This window comes from Panulirus ornatus, chromosome 53 (assembly GCF_036320965.1).
Source record: "Panulirus ornatus isolate Po-2019 chromosome 53, ASM3632096v1, whole genome shotgun sequence".
Classification (NCBI taxonomy): domain Eukaryota; kingdom Metazoa; phylum Arthropoda; class Malacostraca; order Decapoda; family Palinuridae; genus Panulirus; species Panulirus ornatus.
The window spans coordinates 18,505,167-18,524,445 of NC_092276.1; the positions used below are offsets into that span (position 1 = coordinate 18,505,167).

A 19,279-nucleotide genomic window follows, 5' to 3' on the forward strand; every position below is an offset into this window, starting at 1 on the left:
CCTAACGTTCACACGGTCCCCACGTGGGTCCCTAACGTTCAGAGGATCCCCACGAGGGTCCCTAACGTTCAGAGGATCCCCACGAGGGTCCCTAACGTTCACACTGTCCCCACGTGGGTCCCTAACGTTCACACGGTCCCCACGAGGGTCCCTAACGTTCAGTGGATCACCACGAGGGTCCCTAACGTTCAGAGGATCCCCACGAGGGTCCCTAACGTTCAGTGGATCCCCACGAGGGTCCCTAACGTTCAGAGGATCACCACGAGGGTCCCTAACGTTCAGTGGATCCCCACGTGGGTCCCTAACGTTCAGAGGATCCCCACGAGGGTCCCTAACGTTCAGTGGATCACCACGAGGGTCCCTAACGTTCAGTGGATCCCCACGAGGGTCCCTAACGTTCAGAGGATCCCCACGAGGGTCCCTAACGTTCAGTGGATCACCACGAGGGTCCCTAACGTTCAGTGGATCCCCACGAGGGTCCCTAACGTTCAGTGGATCCCCACGAGGGTCCCTAACGTTCAGTGGATCCCGACGAGGGTCCCTAACGTTCAGTGGATCACCACGAGGGTCCCTAACGTTCAGTGGATCACCACGAGGGTCCCTAACGTTCAGTGGATCACCACGAGGGTCCCTAACGTTCAGAGGATCACCACGAGGGTCCCTAACGTTCAGTGGATCACCACGAGGGTCCCTAACGTTCAGAGGATCCCCACGAGGGTCCCTAACGTTTAGTGGATCACCACGAGGGTCCCTAACGTTCAGTGGATCACCACGAGGGTCCCTAACGTTCAGTGGATCACCACGAGGGTCCCTAACGTTCAGTGGATCCCCACGAGGGTCCCTAACGTTCAGTGGATCACCACGAGGGTCCCTAACGTTCAGTGGATCACCACGAGGGTCCCTAACGTTCAGTGGATCACCACGAGGGTCCCTAACGTTCAGTGGATCACCACGAGGGTCCCTAACGTTCAGAGGATCACCACGAGGGTCCCTAACGTTCAGTGGATCACCACGAGGGTCCCTAACGTTCAGAGGATCCCCACGAGGGTCCCTAACGTTCAGTGGATCACCACGAGGGTCCCTAACGTTCAGTGGATCACCACGAGGGTCCCTAACGTTCAGTGGATCACCACGAGGGTCCCTAACGTTCAGTGGATCACCACGAGGGTCCCTAACGTTCAGTGGATCACCACGAGGGTCCCTAACGTTCAGTGGATCACCACGAGGGTCCCTAACGTTCAGTGGATCACCACGAGGGTCCCTAACGTTCAGTGGATCACCACGAGGGTCCCTAACGTTCAGTGGATCACCACGAGGGTCCCTAACGTTCAGTGGATCACCACGAGGGTCCCTAACGTTCAGTGGATCACCACGAGGGTCCCTAACGTTCAGAGGATCACCACGAGGGTCCCTAACGTTCAGTGGATCACCACGAGGGTCCCTAACGTTCAGTGGATCACCACGAGGGTCCCTAACGTTCAGTGGATCACCACGAGGGTCCCTAACGTTCAGTGGATCACCACGAGGGTCCCTAACGTTCAGTGGATCACCACGAGGGTCCCTAACGTTCAGTGGATCACCACGAGGGTCCCTAACGTTCAGTGGATCACCACGAGGGTCCCTAACGTTCAGTGGATCACCACGAGGGTCCCTAACGTTCAGTGGATCACCACGAGGGTCCCTAACGTTCAGTGGATCACCACGAGGGTCCCTAACGTTCAGTGGATCACCACGAGGGTCCCTAACGTTCAGTGGATCACCACGAGGGTCCCTAACGTTCAGTGGATCACCACGAGGGTCCCTAACGTTCAGTGGATCACCACGAGGGTCCCTAACGTTCAGTGGATCACCACGAGGGTCCCTAACGTTCAGTGGATCACCACGAGGGTCCCTAACGTTCAGTGGATCACCACGAGGGTCCCTAACGTTCAGTGGATCACCACGAGGGTCCCTAACGTTCAGTGGATCACCACGAGGGTCCCTAACGTTCAGTGGATCACCACGAGGGTCCCTAACGTTCAGTGGATCACCACGAGGGTCCCTAACGTTCAGTGGATCACCACGAGGGTCCCTAACGTTCAGTGGATCACCACGAGGGTCCCTAACGTTCAGTGGATCACCACGAGGGTCCCTAACGTTCAGTGGATCACCACGAGGGTCCCTAACGTTCAGTGGATCACCACGAGGGTCCCTAACGTTCAGTGGATCACCACGAGGGTCCCTAACGTTCAGTGGATCACCACGAGGGTCCCTAACGTTCAGTGGATCACCACGAGGGTCCCTAACGTTCAGTGGATCACCTTCTCCTGCACACACACATAATACAATAATTACGTCACATGTAGGCCCCCCCCCCCCCCCGGACGCCGTGAGAGTCAACATCCGGAGGTCAACACTTCCGGCTGCATCTCCGGTCATCATGAACACATGGTCACCACCAGGCAGGCTGGGGCCGGTCATTACCGCGGTAACAAGGGTCACGTTCCTCCCTGACCTGCCTGAATGACCCCTCGGGGGGGGGGGGGGGTCGTGAATAACGTGTGTGTCATCAGTGACGTCACGTCCATACTCTGACGTCACGTCGTGTTTATTTTGAAGGATAACAGTGTTACCAACAGGCAGGAACAAATAATACTGTAGCAGTGTTACCAGATATGTCTTATGGCTGACATATTAGATTTGTGTCTCATTTTATAATGACAATATTATCATTATTATTATTATTGTTATGATTATCATTATTATTATTATCATTGATATTATCATTATTATTATTATTAGTAGTAGTAGTTATTATTATCATTAGTATTATTGTTATTATTATAATAATAATAATAATGATAATTATTATTATTATTATTATTATTATTTTTTTTTTTTTCAAACTATTCGCCATTTCCCGCGTTAGCGAGGTAGCGTTAAGAACTGAGGACTGGGCCATTGAGGGAATATCCTCACGTGGCCCCCTTCTCTGTTCCTTCTTTTGGAAAATTAAAAAAAATTGAGAGGGGAGGATTTCCAGCCCCCCGCTTATTATTATTATTATTATTGTTGTTGTTGTTGTTCTTGTTGTTGTTATTATATGTATTATCATTAATCAAAAGATAATGGATCAGGATAAAGATAAATGCTATTCAATAAAACATATTTATTCACATATATACATGTGTCTTAGGTGTACATTAAAGCTGTAGTTATATAATTGTAGATCAAAGCTACAAAATATACATGTTTGTTGTTGTGCATGAGTTGTAGAAGGAGGTTGTGATGTGCTGCTGACAACAACATGACACAACACATACAACAACTCTTGACTGAACACAAGAATGTCAGTGTGTGAGGAGACTGGTGTGCGCACACGCAGGGTTGTACTGTACACATGATCATGATCAATGTTGTACACTTACACACACACTCACACATGCACACACACACACACACACACACACACACACACACACACACACACACACACACATACACACACACACACATGCACACACATACACACACACACACACACACACACACACACACACACACACACACACATACACACACACTATTTACTTCAGACGGTAATCTCACAAAACAACACACTAAGTCGACCATCATGGCTTCTAATTCATCACTGAATCTATTTTTTTCTTAATCTATATATATATATATATATATATATATATATATATATATATATATATATATATATATATATATATATATATATATTATTTTATTTCAGAATTTTGAAATCGTGAATTTACGTTTTATAAGAAATTCTTTGTTATGTTACATAGTGTCATAACAGTGAGGAAGGTTGGATCATGAGGCAACCCTGCCTCATTAATTCAGGTTTGGTCACAAGTACCTCATGATCCTGCCTCATAACCCGACCTCATGATCCTACATTATGGTCCTGCCTCATAATCCTACCTCATGATCCTGCCTCATAACTCTACCTCATGATCCTGCCTTATGGTTCTGCCTCATAACTCTACTTCGTAAACCTGCCTCATAACTCTACCTCATGATCCTGCCTTATGGTTCTGCCTCATAACTCTACTTCGTAAACCTGCCTCATAACTCTACCTCATGATCCTGCATTATGGTCCTGCCTCATAGCCCTTCCTCATGATCCTGCCTCAACCCTACCTCATGATTCTGCATTATGGTCCTGCCTCATAGCCCTGCCTCATGATCCTGCCTCAGCCCTACCTCATGATTCTGCATTATGGTCCTGCCTCATAATCCTGCCTCATGATCCTGCCTCATAACTCTACCTCATGATCCTGCCTTATGGTTCTGCCTCATAACTCTACTTCGTAAACCTGCCTCATAACTCTACCTCATGATCCTGCATTATGGTCCTGCCTCAACCCTACCTCATGATCCAGCCAGGAGCGTCATGTGTGTGTGTTTGGGGGGGGGGGGGGGGGGGTCAAGGAACCTCACATGCAGCGAGGGAAGGATTGAAGACCTCCCACCCTGCAGGGGGTGGTCGTACACTCTCCCTTACTCTCCCCTACTCTCCCTTACTCTCCCCTACTCTCCTTTACTCTCCCCTACTCTCCCTTACTCTCCCCTACTCTCCTTTACTCTCCCCTACTCTCCCTTACTCTCCCCTACTCTCCTTTACTCTCCCCTACTCTCCCTTACTCTCCCCTACTCTCCTTTACTCTCCCTTACTCTCCCCTACTCTCCCCTACTCTCCCTTACTCTCCCCTACTCTCCTTTACTCTCCCTTACTCTCCCCTACTCTCCTTTACTCTCCCCTACTCTCCCTTACTCTCCCCTACTCTCCTTTACTCTCCCCTACTCTCCCTTACTCTCCCCTACTCTCCTTTACTCTCCCTTACTCTCCCCTACTCTCCTTTACTCTCCCCTACTCTCCTTTACTCTCCCGTACTCTCCCCTACTCTCCCCTACTCTCCCTTACTCTCCCCTACTCTCCTTTACTCTCCCCTACTCTCCCTTACTCTCCCCTACTCTCCTTTACTCTCCCTTACTCTCCCCTACTCTCCTTTACTCTCCCCTACTCTCCCTTACTCTCCCCTACTCTCCTTTACTCTCCCTTACTCTCCCCTACTCTCCTTTACTCTCCCCTACTCTCCCTTACTCTCCCCTACTCTCCTTTACTCTCCCTTACTCTCCCCTACTCTCCTTTACTCTCCCTTACTCTCCCCTACTCTCCTTTACTCTCCCCTACTCTCCCTTACTCTCCCCTACTCTCTCTTCCGTATCATCTTGCCTTGTCCATGGTAAGTGGATCTGTGAATCAGTCGGTATGACACTGGATTGAAACATGTTTACAGCAGGGAATTATCATACATATAATTATCAGACCTATAATTATCAGACCTATAATTATCAGGTCTATAATTATCAGGCCTATAATTATCAGACCTATAATTATCAGGTCTATAATTATCATACATATAATTATCAGACCTATAATTATCAGGCCTATAATTATCAGGCCTATAATTATCAGGCCTATAATTATCAGACCTATAATTATAGACCTATAATTATCAGACCTATAATTATCAGGCCTATAATTATCAGACCTATAATTATTAGGCCTATAATTATTAGCCTATAATTATCAGACCTATAATTATCAGACCTATAATTATTAGGCCTATAATTATCAGACCTATAATTATCAGACCTATAATTATTAGGCCTATAATTATCAGACCTATAATTATCAGAACCTATAATTATAGGCCTATAATTATCAGACCTATAATAATCAGGCCTATAATTATCAGCCTATAATTAATTAGGCCTATAATTATCAGACCTATAATTATCAACCTATAATTATCAAGACCTATAATTATTAGGACCTATAATTATAGACCTATAATTATCAGACCTATAATTATCAGGCCTATAATTATCAGACCTATAATTATCAGACCTATAATTATCAGGTCTATAATTATCAGACCTATAATTATCAGGCGTATAATTATCAGACCTATAATTATCAGACCTATAATTATTAGGCCTATAATTATCAGACCTATAATTATCAGGCCTATAATTATCAGGCCTATAATTATCAGACCTAATAATTATTAGGCCATATAATTATCAGACCTATAATTATCAGGCGTATAATAATCAGGCCTATATAATCAGGCCTATAATTATCAGGCCTATAATAATCAGACCTATAATTATCAGCCTATAATTATCAGACCTATAATTATTAGGCCTATAATAATCAGGCCTATAATTATCAGGCCTATAATAACAGGCCTATAATTATCAGACCTATAATTATCAGGCCTATAATTATCAGGCCTATAATTATCAGGTCTATAATTGTGCAGATAGAGAGCTAACCAAAAATATACCATATATCAAATATGTCTTCAAGTTGAACCAGTGTTCAACGGACATATTTTCTCACATATTGAACACTTGAGTTCGCACTTTGGTTTACTGTTGTGTATGAGAAACACAAGTGTGACCTGGGAAACACCTGTATACCACAAGGTCTTGTGTTACATGTGTTGTACAAACATCAGTCGTGGCATAGCTGACTGAGAGGCACAGTGTATGACCTGACCTATAGTTTATTCATGATGTATGACCTGACCTATAGTTATTCCATGGTGTATGACCTGACCCATGATGTATGACCTGACCCATGGTTATTCATGATGTATAATGATAATACAACACTGGGGAATAGATCTGCCTGGGTGAGCCACAACAGATGTCTGGCTCAGATGTTTGGTACAGAAATAATGGTTCACACATGACTTAATTAAGACCAGGTGTCGTATTTACTTTAACTACGCGTCACCAAGATATAGGTGTTACAAGTGTGTCACAAAGATACAGGTGTTACAAGTAATTCACCAAGATACAGGTGTTACAAGTACGTTACCAAGATACAGGTGTTACAAGTACGTCACCAAGATACAGTGTTACAATAGGTTACCATGATACGGGTATTACGAGTGTGTCACCAAGATACAGGTGTTACAAGTGTGTCACCAAGATACAGGTGTTACGAGTGGTCACCAATTTACAGTGTCACAAGTACGTCACAAGATACTGGTGTTACAATTGCGTCACCAAGATACAGGCATTACGAGTGTCACCAAGTTACAGGTGTTACAAGTGTCACCATGATACAGGTGTTGCAAGTGTCACCAAAATCCAGGTGTTACAAGTGCGTCACCAATACAGGTGTTACAAGTGCGTCACCAAGATATAGGTTTTAAACAAGTGCGTCACCAAGATACAGGTGTTACAAGTGCGTCACCAAGTTACAGGTGCTAGAAGTGCGTTACCATATGAAGGTGTTACAACAGGTCTCTAATATACAGGTGTTGCAAGGTGTTACCAGGCACATATGTCACAAGTTTAAGGTTTGGGTTTTGTGTTCATACAGTTACTGTGAACATGTTACGAGGATGGGTCACTGTATCGTTGTCACATATTAGTATGTTACACCTGTCACACACGGTGTCATTTTGATACAGATGTTTCCCAAAGTACCACACACAGTTACCAAGAAGCAGGTGTCATGTGACTGTTACAATACATGTGTTACTTCTACCATACATCAAAGGTCATGTTACAAATATTACCTGTCACTTGAACATTTGTGTTACAAAACGTTACCATAGAGACATGTTACCAAGCCATCTGTCATGTTACACATCTTCACACAACATGTGATTGAACAACTAGAGAACATAACATGATGTGACACATGGAACTTATACATAAATAAAGTCGTGTTATATTAGAAGGGTTGTGGATATGTGATATACTGTGACGTAACGAATGTAAACACATGTTGGAACAGTGACATGACGGTGAACATGAGTCATTAAGAACATGATAGTGACTGGGTCTGGATGGTGACGTACGATCGGGAAGATGAGCGTGAATATGACGATGGTGATGTATGAAGATGAGTGTGAATATGACGATGGTGATGTATGAAGATGAGTGTGAATATGACGATGGTGATGTATGAAGATGAGTGTGAATATGACGATAGTGATGTATGAAGATGAGTGTGAATATGACGATAGTGATGTATGAAGATGAGTGTGAATATGACGATAGTGATGTATGAATATGAGTGTGAATATGACGATAGTGATGTATGAAGATGATGTGAATATGACGATAGTGATGTATGAAGATGAGTGTGAATATGACGATAGTGATGTATGAAGATGAGTGTGAATATGACGATAGTGAACATGATGCTCAGTACGAGAATGAGACAGGACAACAAGTCATTACGAGATGGTGAAGGTGATGTGTTGGTGATCATGTAGTGAAGTATGAGGATAGTGACATCATGATCATGAAGGTGAACATGAAAGTGACGGGGGAGGGAAAATGACTAGAGAATGTGAGTGATGATGATGAGGGAACCCCGGCCTGGTGGTGAGGACACACCACACACATAACTTGTAAGTGGTAAGTTTACTTATGTGTGATGCATGGTACTTTACGTCTTACTTGCCTGTGTAGTGACTGGCCAGCCAGTGTGGGTAGTGGAGATAAGTGAATGACTTACTTTACATTACTTACAATGTGTTCCTTCCCATGTAAGTAACTCGTATAAGTGTAAAGTACTTGACCTGGTTCATCATGTACTTATTACGGTCAATTGGTCCCCCCCCCCCGGCTGTACGTGTGTACCTGTGTGTGTGTGTGTGTGTGTGTGTGTGTGTGTGTGTGGTGTGTGTGTGTGTGTGTGTGTCAGTAAGGGCCAGATTCCCATATCGTCACGTTCTTGATCCACCCGTAATGCACGAAGCTTTGCAGTGGAGAGAGCGGCATTAAGGTCGTTGCTCACGTTGATATATAATGTCACGAAGGTCCTTATGGCGGCTCGTGAGGCTGGGGCCACAACCAGGGGTAAGAGGCAAGGCTTCTCAGGGGTCCCCGGGGTCCCCCTCCCCTCCCCCGGGGTAACCCTCCCCTCCCCCAGGGGTCCCCCCGGGGGGTCCCCTCCCCTCCCCACCAGGGGCACCTTCCCCTCCCCTCCCCAGGGGTCCTCCCTCCCCTCCCCCAGGGGTCCCCCCGGGGGTCCCCTCCCCTCCCCACCAGGGGCACCTTCCCCTCCCCTCCCCCAGGGGTCCTCCCCCCCCCTCCCCCCAGGCAGGTGAGCCACCGCCCCCGGATCACGTTGCCCCGCGTCACGTTCTGTGACGCCCGTAACACGATCTTGGTACGGTCCCCGTAGCACACCGTCACATAACCCACGTGTTCCAGTGTTGTAGTCAGGTGTTAGCGCGGGGCGAAGGTTCACATACACCTGACTGGTGATTTTTGGAGGTGTGCAGGTGTGACAGGTGTGCCAGTTTGGGTTCACTACACCTGACTGGTGATGTCTGGGAGGTGTGCAGGTGTGACAGTGTGCCAGTTTGGGTTCACATACACCTGACTGGTGATGTCTGGCAGGTGCAGGTGTGACAGGTGTGCCAGTTTGGTTCACATACACCTGACTGGATGTCTGGGAGGTGTGCAGGTGGACAGGTGTGCCAGTTTGGGTTCACATACACCTGACTGGTGATGTCTGCAGGTGTGCAGGTGTGACAGGTGTGCCAGTTTGGGAGCGTTCCTCCTGCTCCTGTGTGGCTCACTGTGAGGCAGAGGTGGTGGAGCAGTTCATGAGGACACTGCCTCACATCCCCTCACACCTGAGGACAGGTGTGTGAGGCGGGAACACACAAGCCACACCTGGCTCAGGTCAGGGGGTTGACTCCTTCTTGCCCCGGGCCAGGTACATGAGGACGAACCATGTCATCACTCATGACTGTGTCATCTGTGCTCGTGAGGGTAACGGGGCAGGAGGGAGGGGGGTAGGGGGCAGGAGGAGGGAGGGAGGTACTGGGCAAGGAGGGGGGGAAAGGTACGGGGCAGGAGGAGGAGGGAGGTACGGGCAGGAGGAGGGAGGAAGGTACGGGGCAGGAGGAGGGGGGGAAAGGTACGGGGCAGGAGGAGGGAGGGAGGTAAGGGGGCAGGAGGAGGGAGGGAGGTACGGGGCAGGGGGAGGGAGGAGGTACGGGGCAGGGGGAGGGAGGGAGGTACGGGGCAGGAGGAGGGGGGGAAGGTACGGGGCAGGGGAGGGAGGGAGGTACGGGCAAGGGAGGGATACGGGGCAGGAGGAGGGAGGGAGGTACGGGGCAGGAGGAGGGAGGAAGGTACGGGGCAGGGGAGGGAGGGAGGTACGGGGGGAGGAGGAGGGAGGTACGGGGCACTGCGGTTTTACCCGGGGCCACACCAGAGGGTTGGCAACACCGGGGGCTGGCTGGCCTCTGCCCCTCCTGGATTACATGTAAGATCAAACAACCTTCCCCTCCCCCACAAAACCCCACCCCAACCCCACCCCAACGCCAACCCCCCACTCTCCCCCACACACCCCCCCCCCACCCCCCCACACCCCCCCACCCACCCCAACACTCCCCCCACACAACCCACCCCCCCCCACCCCACCAACACACTCTCCCCCACACCCCACCCCACCCCACACCCCCACCCACCCCACACACTCTCCCCCAGAGAACACCACACACTTCCCCAGAGATTATCATCATTAATGATAATAAACATCATTATCACAACAGTAATAATGTGTGACACTAGTAGTGTTCAGTTACTATAATCGTTACCATGATCACTGAGTACCCATCACTACAGTAACAGTGTAACGATAATCACATAACTGGTGGATGTTATTGTGACTGAGTCACTGGACGGCAAATGTAGGTTACTGGTAACGTAGGTTGTGAAACCTGTCTGGCTGTGACGTGTCAGTAACGTAACAGCTACAGAAATCGGATGTAACATGGGGGGCAAACCCGACCCGGTCCTGGGTTTCTGCCAGCAGACGTGTGTGTGTGTTGTGTTGTGGTGTGGTGTACTGCCTGGCACTAACGAGGTGAGCAGCAGTGCCTCATGTGGGTGTACAGTGCCGGGCCTGCCACACCTACACCCGCCCCTCACCCCCGAGCCACCACTGGCCCACTACTGGTCATGGGGAGGGGGTCCCCAGGCTCGTGGTCCCTGGGGTCCCAGGCTCGTGGTCATGGGGTCCCAGGCTCGTGGTCCCTGGGGGGCCCAGGCTCGTGGTCATGGGGGTCCCAGGCTCGTGGTCATGGGGGTCCCAGGCTCGTGGTCATGGGGGTCCCCCGGCTCGTGGTCATGGGGTCCCAGGCTCGGGCATTGGGGGGGCCCAGGCCCCCCCGTGTCAGGGTCCCCCGCTCGTGGTCATGGGGGCCCAGGCTCGTGGTCAGGGGGTCCCCGGCTCGTGGTCATGGGGTCCCAGGCTCGTGGTCAGGGGGGCCCAGGCTCGTGGTCATGGGGTCCCAGGCTCGTGGTCAGGGGGTCCCCGGCTCGTGGGCATGGGGTCCAGGGTCGTGTCATGGGGGTCCCAGGCTCGTGGTCATGGGGGTCCCAGGCTCGTGGTCATGGGGGTCCCAGGCTCGTGGTCATGGGGGTCCCAGGCCCCGTGGTCATGGGGTCCCAGGCTCGTGTCATGGGGTCCCAGGCTCGTGGCATGGGGTCCCAGGCTCGTGGTCATGGGGGTCCCAGGCCGGGTCATGGGGTCCCAGGCTCGTGGTCATGGGGTCCCAGGCTCGTGGTCCCTGGGGGTCCAGGCTCGTGGTCAATGGGGTCCCCGGCTCGTGGTCATGGGGTCCCAGGCTCGTGGTCATGGGGGTCCCAGGCTCGTGGTCATGGGGGTCCCAGGCTCGTGGTCATGGGGGTCCCAGGCTCGTGGTCATGGGGGTCCCAGGCTCGTGTGTATGTCCACGACAGCTGGGTCCCAGCGTAGATGGGGACCAGGCTCCACACAGGGGACCATGCATGGGGTGGGGAGCCCGGTGGTGGAGCGGGGAGCCTGGTGTGGAAGCGGGGAGCCTGGTGGTGGAGGGGAGCCGGGGGTGAGCGGGGAGCCTGGTGTGGAGCGGGGAGCCTGGTGGTGGAGCGGGGAGCCTGGTGGGGGAGCGGGAGCCTGGTGGTGGAGCGGGGAGCCTGGTGGTGGAGCACACAGTTCCCACCAGCGACACACACGGTGGGAGCCGAGTGAGGGCCCTCTTCCCACCACAGTGTTAGACACCACAGTGTGACGCTACACCTGCGTCACACTGCGACCCATGAAGGAGCAAGTGGATCCGTCACACTAGGTTTTGTGGGGGTGACGCCGTCACACTACGTTGTGTGGGGTGATGCCGTCTTTCTAGTTGTGTGGGGGTGACGCGTCCCTAGGTTGTGTGGGGTGACGCCGTCACACTAGGTTGTGTGGGGGTGAGCCGTCACATGATTTTGTGGGATGACCCGTCACACTAGGTTGTGTGGGGGTGACGCCGTCACATGGTTGTGTGGGGGTGACCCGTCCACACCCCAGTTGTGTGGGGATGACGCCGTCACATGGTTTTTGTGGGGGAGTGTACCGGGGGGGGGAGGGGTGACGCAACCAGTGATCAGCGTGCCGGAGCCAACCTTGCAACACGCAACAAAGGACAGGTGGTTCTGAAGGTCTTCCTTGTTCTGCCAGCGATGCTCTCCTCTCCGTAGCTGGGAAGGTGACCACCTTATGGATGATTTTTTAGGTTGAGCGGTTGCATGACGGAGGTGTGGCCTCCAGCGGCTCCGGCCGTTTCCTCATCATTATCTTGTGATGACGTCCCTGTCTACTGTGACCCCCACACAGTCCGCAAACCCGTCTGCTGTGACCCCCCCCACACAGTCCGACCTGTCTACTGTGACCTCACACCGTCCGCACCTGTCTACTGTGACCTCCACACAGTCCGCACCTGTCTACTGTGACCTCCACACAGTCCACACCTGTCTACTGTGGGCTTCCACTAGTCCGGACCTGTCTACGTGACCTTCACACCCGTCCGCACCTGTCACTGTGACCTCCACACCGTCCGCAACCTGTCTACTTGACTTCCCACCGCAGTCCGCACCTTCTACTGTGACCTCCACACAGTCCGCCACCTGTCTACTGTGACCTCCACACAGTCCGCACCTGCTGCTGTGACCTCCACACAGTCCGGACCTGTCTATTGTGACCACACAAGTCCGCCCTGTCTACTGTGACCTCCACACAGTCCGGCACCTGTCTACTGTGGGCCTCCACACCGTCGCACCTGTCCCACTGTGACCTCCACACAGTCCGCAACCTGTCTATGTGACCTCCACACAGTCCGCACCTGTCTACTGTGACCTTCCCCACAGTCCCACCTGTCTACTGTGACCTCACACAGTCCGCACCTGTTAGTGTGTGACCCTTTGTTTGTGTAGCTCCACACACCCCCTTATTCTTTCCTGTTTATATATATATTTTATATATATAAATATAATATATATATAATATATATATATATATTATATATATATATATTATATTAATTATATTTATATATAATGTAAATAATTTTTTAAGTAAGATCTCATGTAATGGTTATAAACAAAGAGGGAAATATGAGTTCTTGTGAGGTGGCGTGTGTCTACCTCGGTGATCAGCAGTGACTGTACACAGTCTGCATTCCTTGTGAACCAGTCATATATCCTCATGCCTCCATGCGCTCCATCACAGTCATGCGCTCCACCAGTCATTTCGCTCCACCCGTCATGCGCTCCATCACAGTCATGCGCTCTACCCCGTCATGCGCTCCACCAGTCATGCGCTCCATCACAGTCATGCGCTTACCCCAGTCATGCGCCTACCCCAGTCATGCGCTCTAAACCCCCGTCCCTGTTTGATAGACAGGTTTCTATTCATGGCAATGTAGTCGGGGCTATGTCTGCCATTGTTGAGGGGGAGGTGGGTCCTTCCCCCAGTGTGGGGTCCTTCCCCCATGTGGGGTCCTTCCCCATGTGGGGTCCTTCCCCCATGTGGGTTCTTCCCTTTTGGGGTTCTTCCCCAGTGTGGGGTCCTTCCCCCAGTGTGGGGTCTTCCTCCAGTGTGGGGGCTTCCTCCAGTGTGGGGTCCTTCCCCCAGTGTGGGGTCTTCCCCCATTTTGGGGTCTCCTCCAGTGGGGGTCTTCCCCGGTGGGGTTCTTCCCCCCGTGGATGAGCGGGCCGGGGCATCCTGCCTCTCCCCCGTGGTACCCCGGCCACAGAGCGTCCTGCCTCCCCTCGTGGTAGCCCTGGGCCAGAGCATCCTGCCTCTCTCCCTGGGGAGCCCGGGCCAGAGCATCCTGCCTCTCTCCCGTGGTAGCCCTGGCCAGAGCATCCTGCCTCTCTCCCCTGGTAGCCCTGGCCAGAGCCCCTGCCTCTCCCCGTGGTAGCCTGGGCCCAGAGCATCCTGTCTCCCCCTGGTAGCCCTGGCCAGAGCATCCTGCCTCTCCCCTGGTAGCCTGGCCCGAGCTCCCGCCTCTCCCCCTGGGAGCCCCGGGCCAGACATCCTGCCTCTCCCCGTGGGAAATCCCCGGCCCCCCAAACCCCGGCCAGAGATCATAGCGCCCTCACCAGACCTTCAGCCACCCCCACACACCGCCACGAGACCCCCAAACCCCCTTCCCAACACCACAATGGTCGCTGGCGTCAGCCCCAAAAATTACGCTGATCAGCGCCACACGCACCGTCGCAAACCCCCTGAGCACGACTGTCAGCCGGGCGCACGATGTTTCCCTGTGGGGTTTACGTCACCTTTCCCCCGCGATGAGTGCGCCAGGCCGGGCCCCCAAACCCCCCACTGTGGGTAGGCCTACCCTTTACTGTGGCAGGCCTACCCTCAATGGGCTAGGGCCCACCCTACTGTGGCCTTTAAGGCCCACCCTCACGTGGGTTTGGCCTACCCTCAAAGTGGCTAGGCCCACCCCACGTGGCTAGGGCCTACCCTCACTGTGGCTAGCCACCCCACTGTGGCAGGGCCCACCCCCACTGTGGCTAGGCCACCCCCACGTGGCCCCAGGCCTACCCTTTCTGTGGCTAGGCCACCCCACCCACCCTCCCCTTTCTGAAACCCCCTCGCCCCCATTCCCCCACGGGGGACGGGAACCCAGCACCCCCTGACCCACCACCACCACCCCAAACCCCCACACTGGGGGTCCACCCCCCCACCACACTGGGAGTCCACCCCAACCACACCACCCCCTGGGGGTCCCCCACCACCACACCACCACACTGGGAGTCCACCCCACCACCACCACCACACTGGGGGTCCACCACACCACCAACTGGCAGTCCCCCACAAACCCCCACACTGGGAGTCCACCACCCCCACTGGAGTCCACCACCCCACACCACCCCAAAGGGAGTCCACCCCACCACCACACTTTGGGAGTCAAACCACCACCACACCCACACGGGGGTCCACCACCACCACACCCCCACACTGGGGGTCCACCACCACCACACCCCCACACTGGGGGTCCCCCACCACCACACCCCCACACTGGAGTCCACCACCACCCCCCACCACACGGGATCCACCACCCCCAACCACCACACTGGGAGTCCACCCCAAACCAACCCAACCACCACAAAACCCCCCAACTGCCTTATGGTTCTGCCTCATAACTCTACTTCGTAAACCTGCCTCATAACTCTACCTCATGATCCTGCCTTATGGTTCTGCCTCATAACTCTACTTCGTAAACCTGCCTCATAACTCTACCTCATGATCCTGCATTATGGTCCTGCCTCATAGCCCTTCCTCATGATCCTGCCTCAACCCTACCTCATGATTCTGCATTATGGTCCTGCCTCATAGCCCTGCCTCATGATCCTGCCTCAGCCCTACCTCATGATTCTGCATTATGGTCCTGCCTCATAATCCTGCCTCATGATCCTGCCTCATAACTCTACCTCATGATCCTGCCTTATGGTTCTGCCTCATAACTCTACTTCGTAAACCTGCCTCATAACTCTACCTCATGATCCTGCATTATGGTCCTGCCTCAACCCTACCTCATGATCCAGCCAGGAGCGTCATGTGTGTGTGTTTGGGGGGGGGGGGGGGGGTCAAGGAACCTCACATGCAGCGAGGGAAGGATTGAAGACCTCCCCCCCTGCAGGGGGTGGTCGTACACTCGCCCTTACTCTCCCCTACTCTCCCTTACTCTCCCCTACTCTCCTTTACTCTCCCCTACTCTCCCTTACTCTCCCCTACTCTCCTTTACTCTCCCCTACTCTCCCTTACTCTCCCCTACTCTCCTTTACTCTCCCCTACTCTCCCTTACTCTCCCCTACTCTCCTTTACTCTCCCTTACTCTCCCCTACTCTCCCCTACTCTCCCTTACTCTCCCCTACTCTCCTTTACTCTCCCTTACTCTCCCCTACTCTCCTTTACTCTCCCCTACTCTCCCTTACTCTCCCCTACTCTCCTTTACTCTCCCCTACTCTCCCTTACTCTCCCCTACTCTCCTTTACTCTCCCTTACTCTCCCCTACTCTCCTTTACTCTCCCCTACTCTCCTTTACTCTCCCGTACTCTCCCCTACTCTCCCCTACTCTCCCTTACTCTCCCCTACTCTCCTTTACTCTCCCCTACTCTCCCTTACTCTCCCCTACTCTCCTTTACTCTCCCTTACTCTCCCCTACTCTCCTTTACTCTCCCCTACTCTCCCTTACTCTCCCCTACTCTCCTTTACTCTCCCTTACTCTCCCCTACTCTCCTTTACTCTCCCCTACTCTCCCTTACTCTCCCCTACTCTCCTTTACTCTCCCTTACTCTCCCCTACTCTCCTTTACTCTCCCTTACTCTCCCCTACTCTCCTTTACTCTCCCCTACTCTCCCTTACTCTCCCCTACTCTCTCTTCCGTATCATCTTGCCTTGTCCATGGTAAGTGGATCTGTGAATCAGTCGGTATGACACTGGATTGAAACATGTTTACAGCAGGGAATTATCATACATATAATTATCAGACCTATAATTATCAGACCTATAATTATCAGGTCTATAATTATCAGGCCTATAATTATCAGACCTATAATTATCAGGTCTATAATTATCATACATATAATTATCAGACCTATAATTATCAGGTCTATAATTATCAGACCTATAATTATCAGACCTATAATTATCAGACCTATAATTATTAGGCCTATAATTATCAGACCTATAATTATCAGGCCTATAATTATCAGACCTATAATTATTAGGCCTATAATTATTAGGCCTATAATTATCAGACCTATAATTATCAGACCTATAATTATTAGGCCTATAATTATCAGACCTATAATTATCAGACCTATAATTATTAGGCCTATAATTATCAGACCTATAATTATCAGACCTATAATTATTAGGCCTATAATTATCAGACCTATAATAATCAGGCCTATAATTATCAGACCTATAATTATTAGGCCTATAATTATCAGACCTATAATTATCAGACCTATAATTATCAGACCTATAATTATTAGGCCTATAATTATCAGACCTATAATTATCAGACCTATAATTATCAGGCCTATAATTATCAGACCTATAATTATCAGACCTATAATTATCAGGTCTATAATTATCAGACCTATAATTATCAGGCGTATAATTATCAGACCTATAATTATCAGACCTATAATTATTAGGCCTATAATTATCAGACCTATAATTATCAGGCCTATAATTATCAGGCCTATAATTATCAGACCTATAATTATTAGGCCTATAATTATCAGACCTATAATTATCAGGCGTATAATAATCAGGCCTATAATAATCAGGCCTATAATTATCAGGCCTATAATAATCAGACCTATAATTATCAGGCCTATAATTATCAGACCTATAATTATTAGGCCTATAATAATCAGGCCTATAATTATCAGGCCTATAATAATCAGGCCTATAATTATCAGACCTATAATTATCAGGCCTATAATTATCAGGCCTATAATTATCAGGTCTATAATTGTGCAGATAGAGAGCTAACCAAAAATATACCATATATCAAATATGTCTTCAAGTTGAACCAGTGTTCAACGGACATATTTTCTCACATATTGAACACTTGAGTTCGCACTTTGGTTTACTGTTGTGTATGAGAAACACAAGTGTGACCTGGGAAACACCTGTATTACCACAAGGTCTTGTGTTACATGTGTTGTACAAACATCAGTCGTGGCATAGCTGACTGAGAGGCACAGTGTATGACCTGACCTATAGTTATTCATGATGTATGACCTGACCTATAGTTATTCATGGTGTATGACCTGACCCATGATGTATGACCTGACCCATGGTTATTCATGATGTATAATGATAATACAACACTGGGGAATAGATCTGCCTGGGTGAGCCACAACAGATGTCTGGCTCAGATGTTTGGTACAGAAATAATGGTTCACACATGACTTAATTAAGACCAGGTGTCGTATTTACTTTAACTACGCGTCACCAAGATATAGGTGTTACAAGTGTGTCACAAAGATACAGGTGTTACAAGTAATTCACCAAGATACAGGTGTTACAAGTACGTTACCAAGATACAGGTGTTACAAGTACGTCACCAAGATACAGGTGTTACAAGTAGGTTACCATGATACAGGTATTACGAGTGTGTCACCAAGATACAGGTGTTACAAGTGTGTCACCAAGATACAGGTGTTACGAGTGTCACCAACTTACAGGTGTCACAAGTACGTCACCAAGATACTGGTGTTACAATTGCGTCACCAAGATACAGGCATTACGAGTGTCACCAAGTTACAGGTGTTACAAGTGTCACCATGATACAGGTGTTGCAAGTGTCACCAAAATCCAGGTGTTACAAGTGCGTCACCAAGATACAGGTGTTACAAGTGCGTCACCAAGATATAGGTGTTACAAGTGCGTCACCAAGATACAGGTGTTACAAGTGCGTCACCAAGTTACAGGTGCTAGAAGTGCGTTACCAGTATGAAGGTGTTACAACAGTGTCTCTAATATACAGGTGTTGCAAGTGTGTTACCAGGCACATATGTCACCAAGTTTAAGGTTTTAGGTTTGTGTTCATACAGTTACTGTGAACATGTTACGAGGATGGGTCACTGTATCGTTGTCACATATTAGTATGTTACACCTGTCACACACGTGTCATTTTGATACAGATGTTACCAGCTACCACACACAGTTACCAAGAAGCAGGTGTCATGTGACTGTTACAATACATGTGTTACTTCTACCATACATCAAAGGTCATGTTACAAATATTACCTGTCACTTGAACATTTGTGTTACAAAACGTTACCATGGAGACATGTTACTAAGCCATCTGTCATGTTACACATCTTCACACAACATGTGATCGAACAACCAGAGAACATAACATGATGTGAC

At 50.1% G+C, this 19,279-nt stretch overlaps 1 long non-coding RNA gene across 1 annotated transcript; it reads right to left on the bottom strand.

The window, feature by feature from the left end:
- Nucleotides 1–3,133: 3,133 nt before the first annotated feature.
- LOC139765285 (uncharacterized) lies at nt 3,134–16,100 on the bottom strand. Its single transcript, XR_011716634.1, has 2 exons — nt 15,544–16,100; nt 3,134–4,354 (listed from the first exon to the last, which is right to left on the bottom strand). It is a non-coding gene; the product is annotated as an uncharacterized lncRNA (long non-coding RNA).
- Between the last annotated feature and the right edge of the window lie 3,179 nt (nt 16,101–19,279).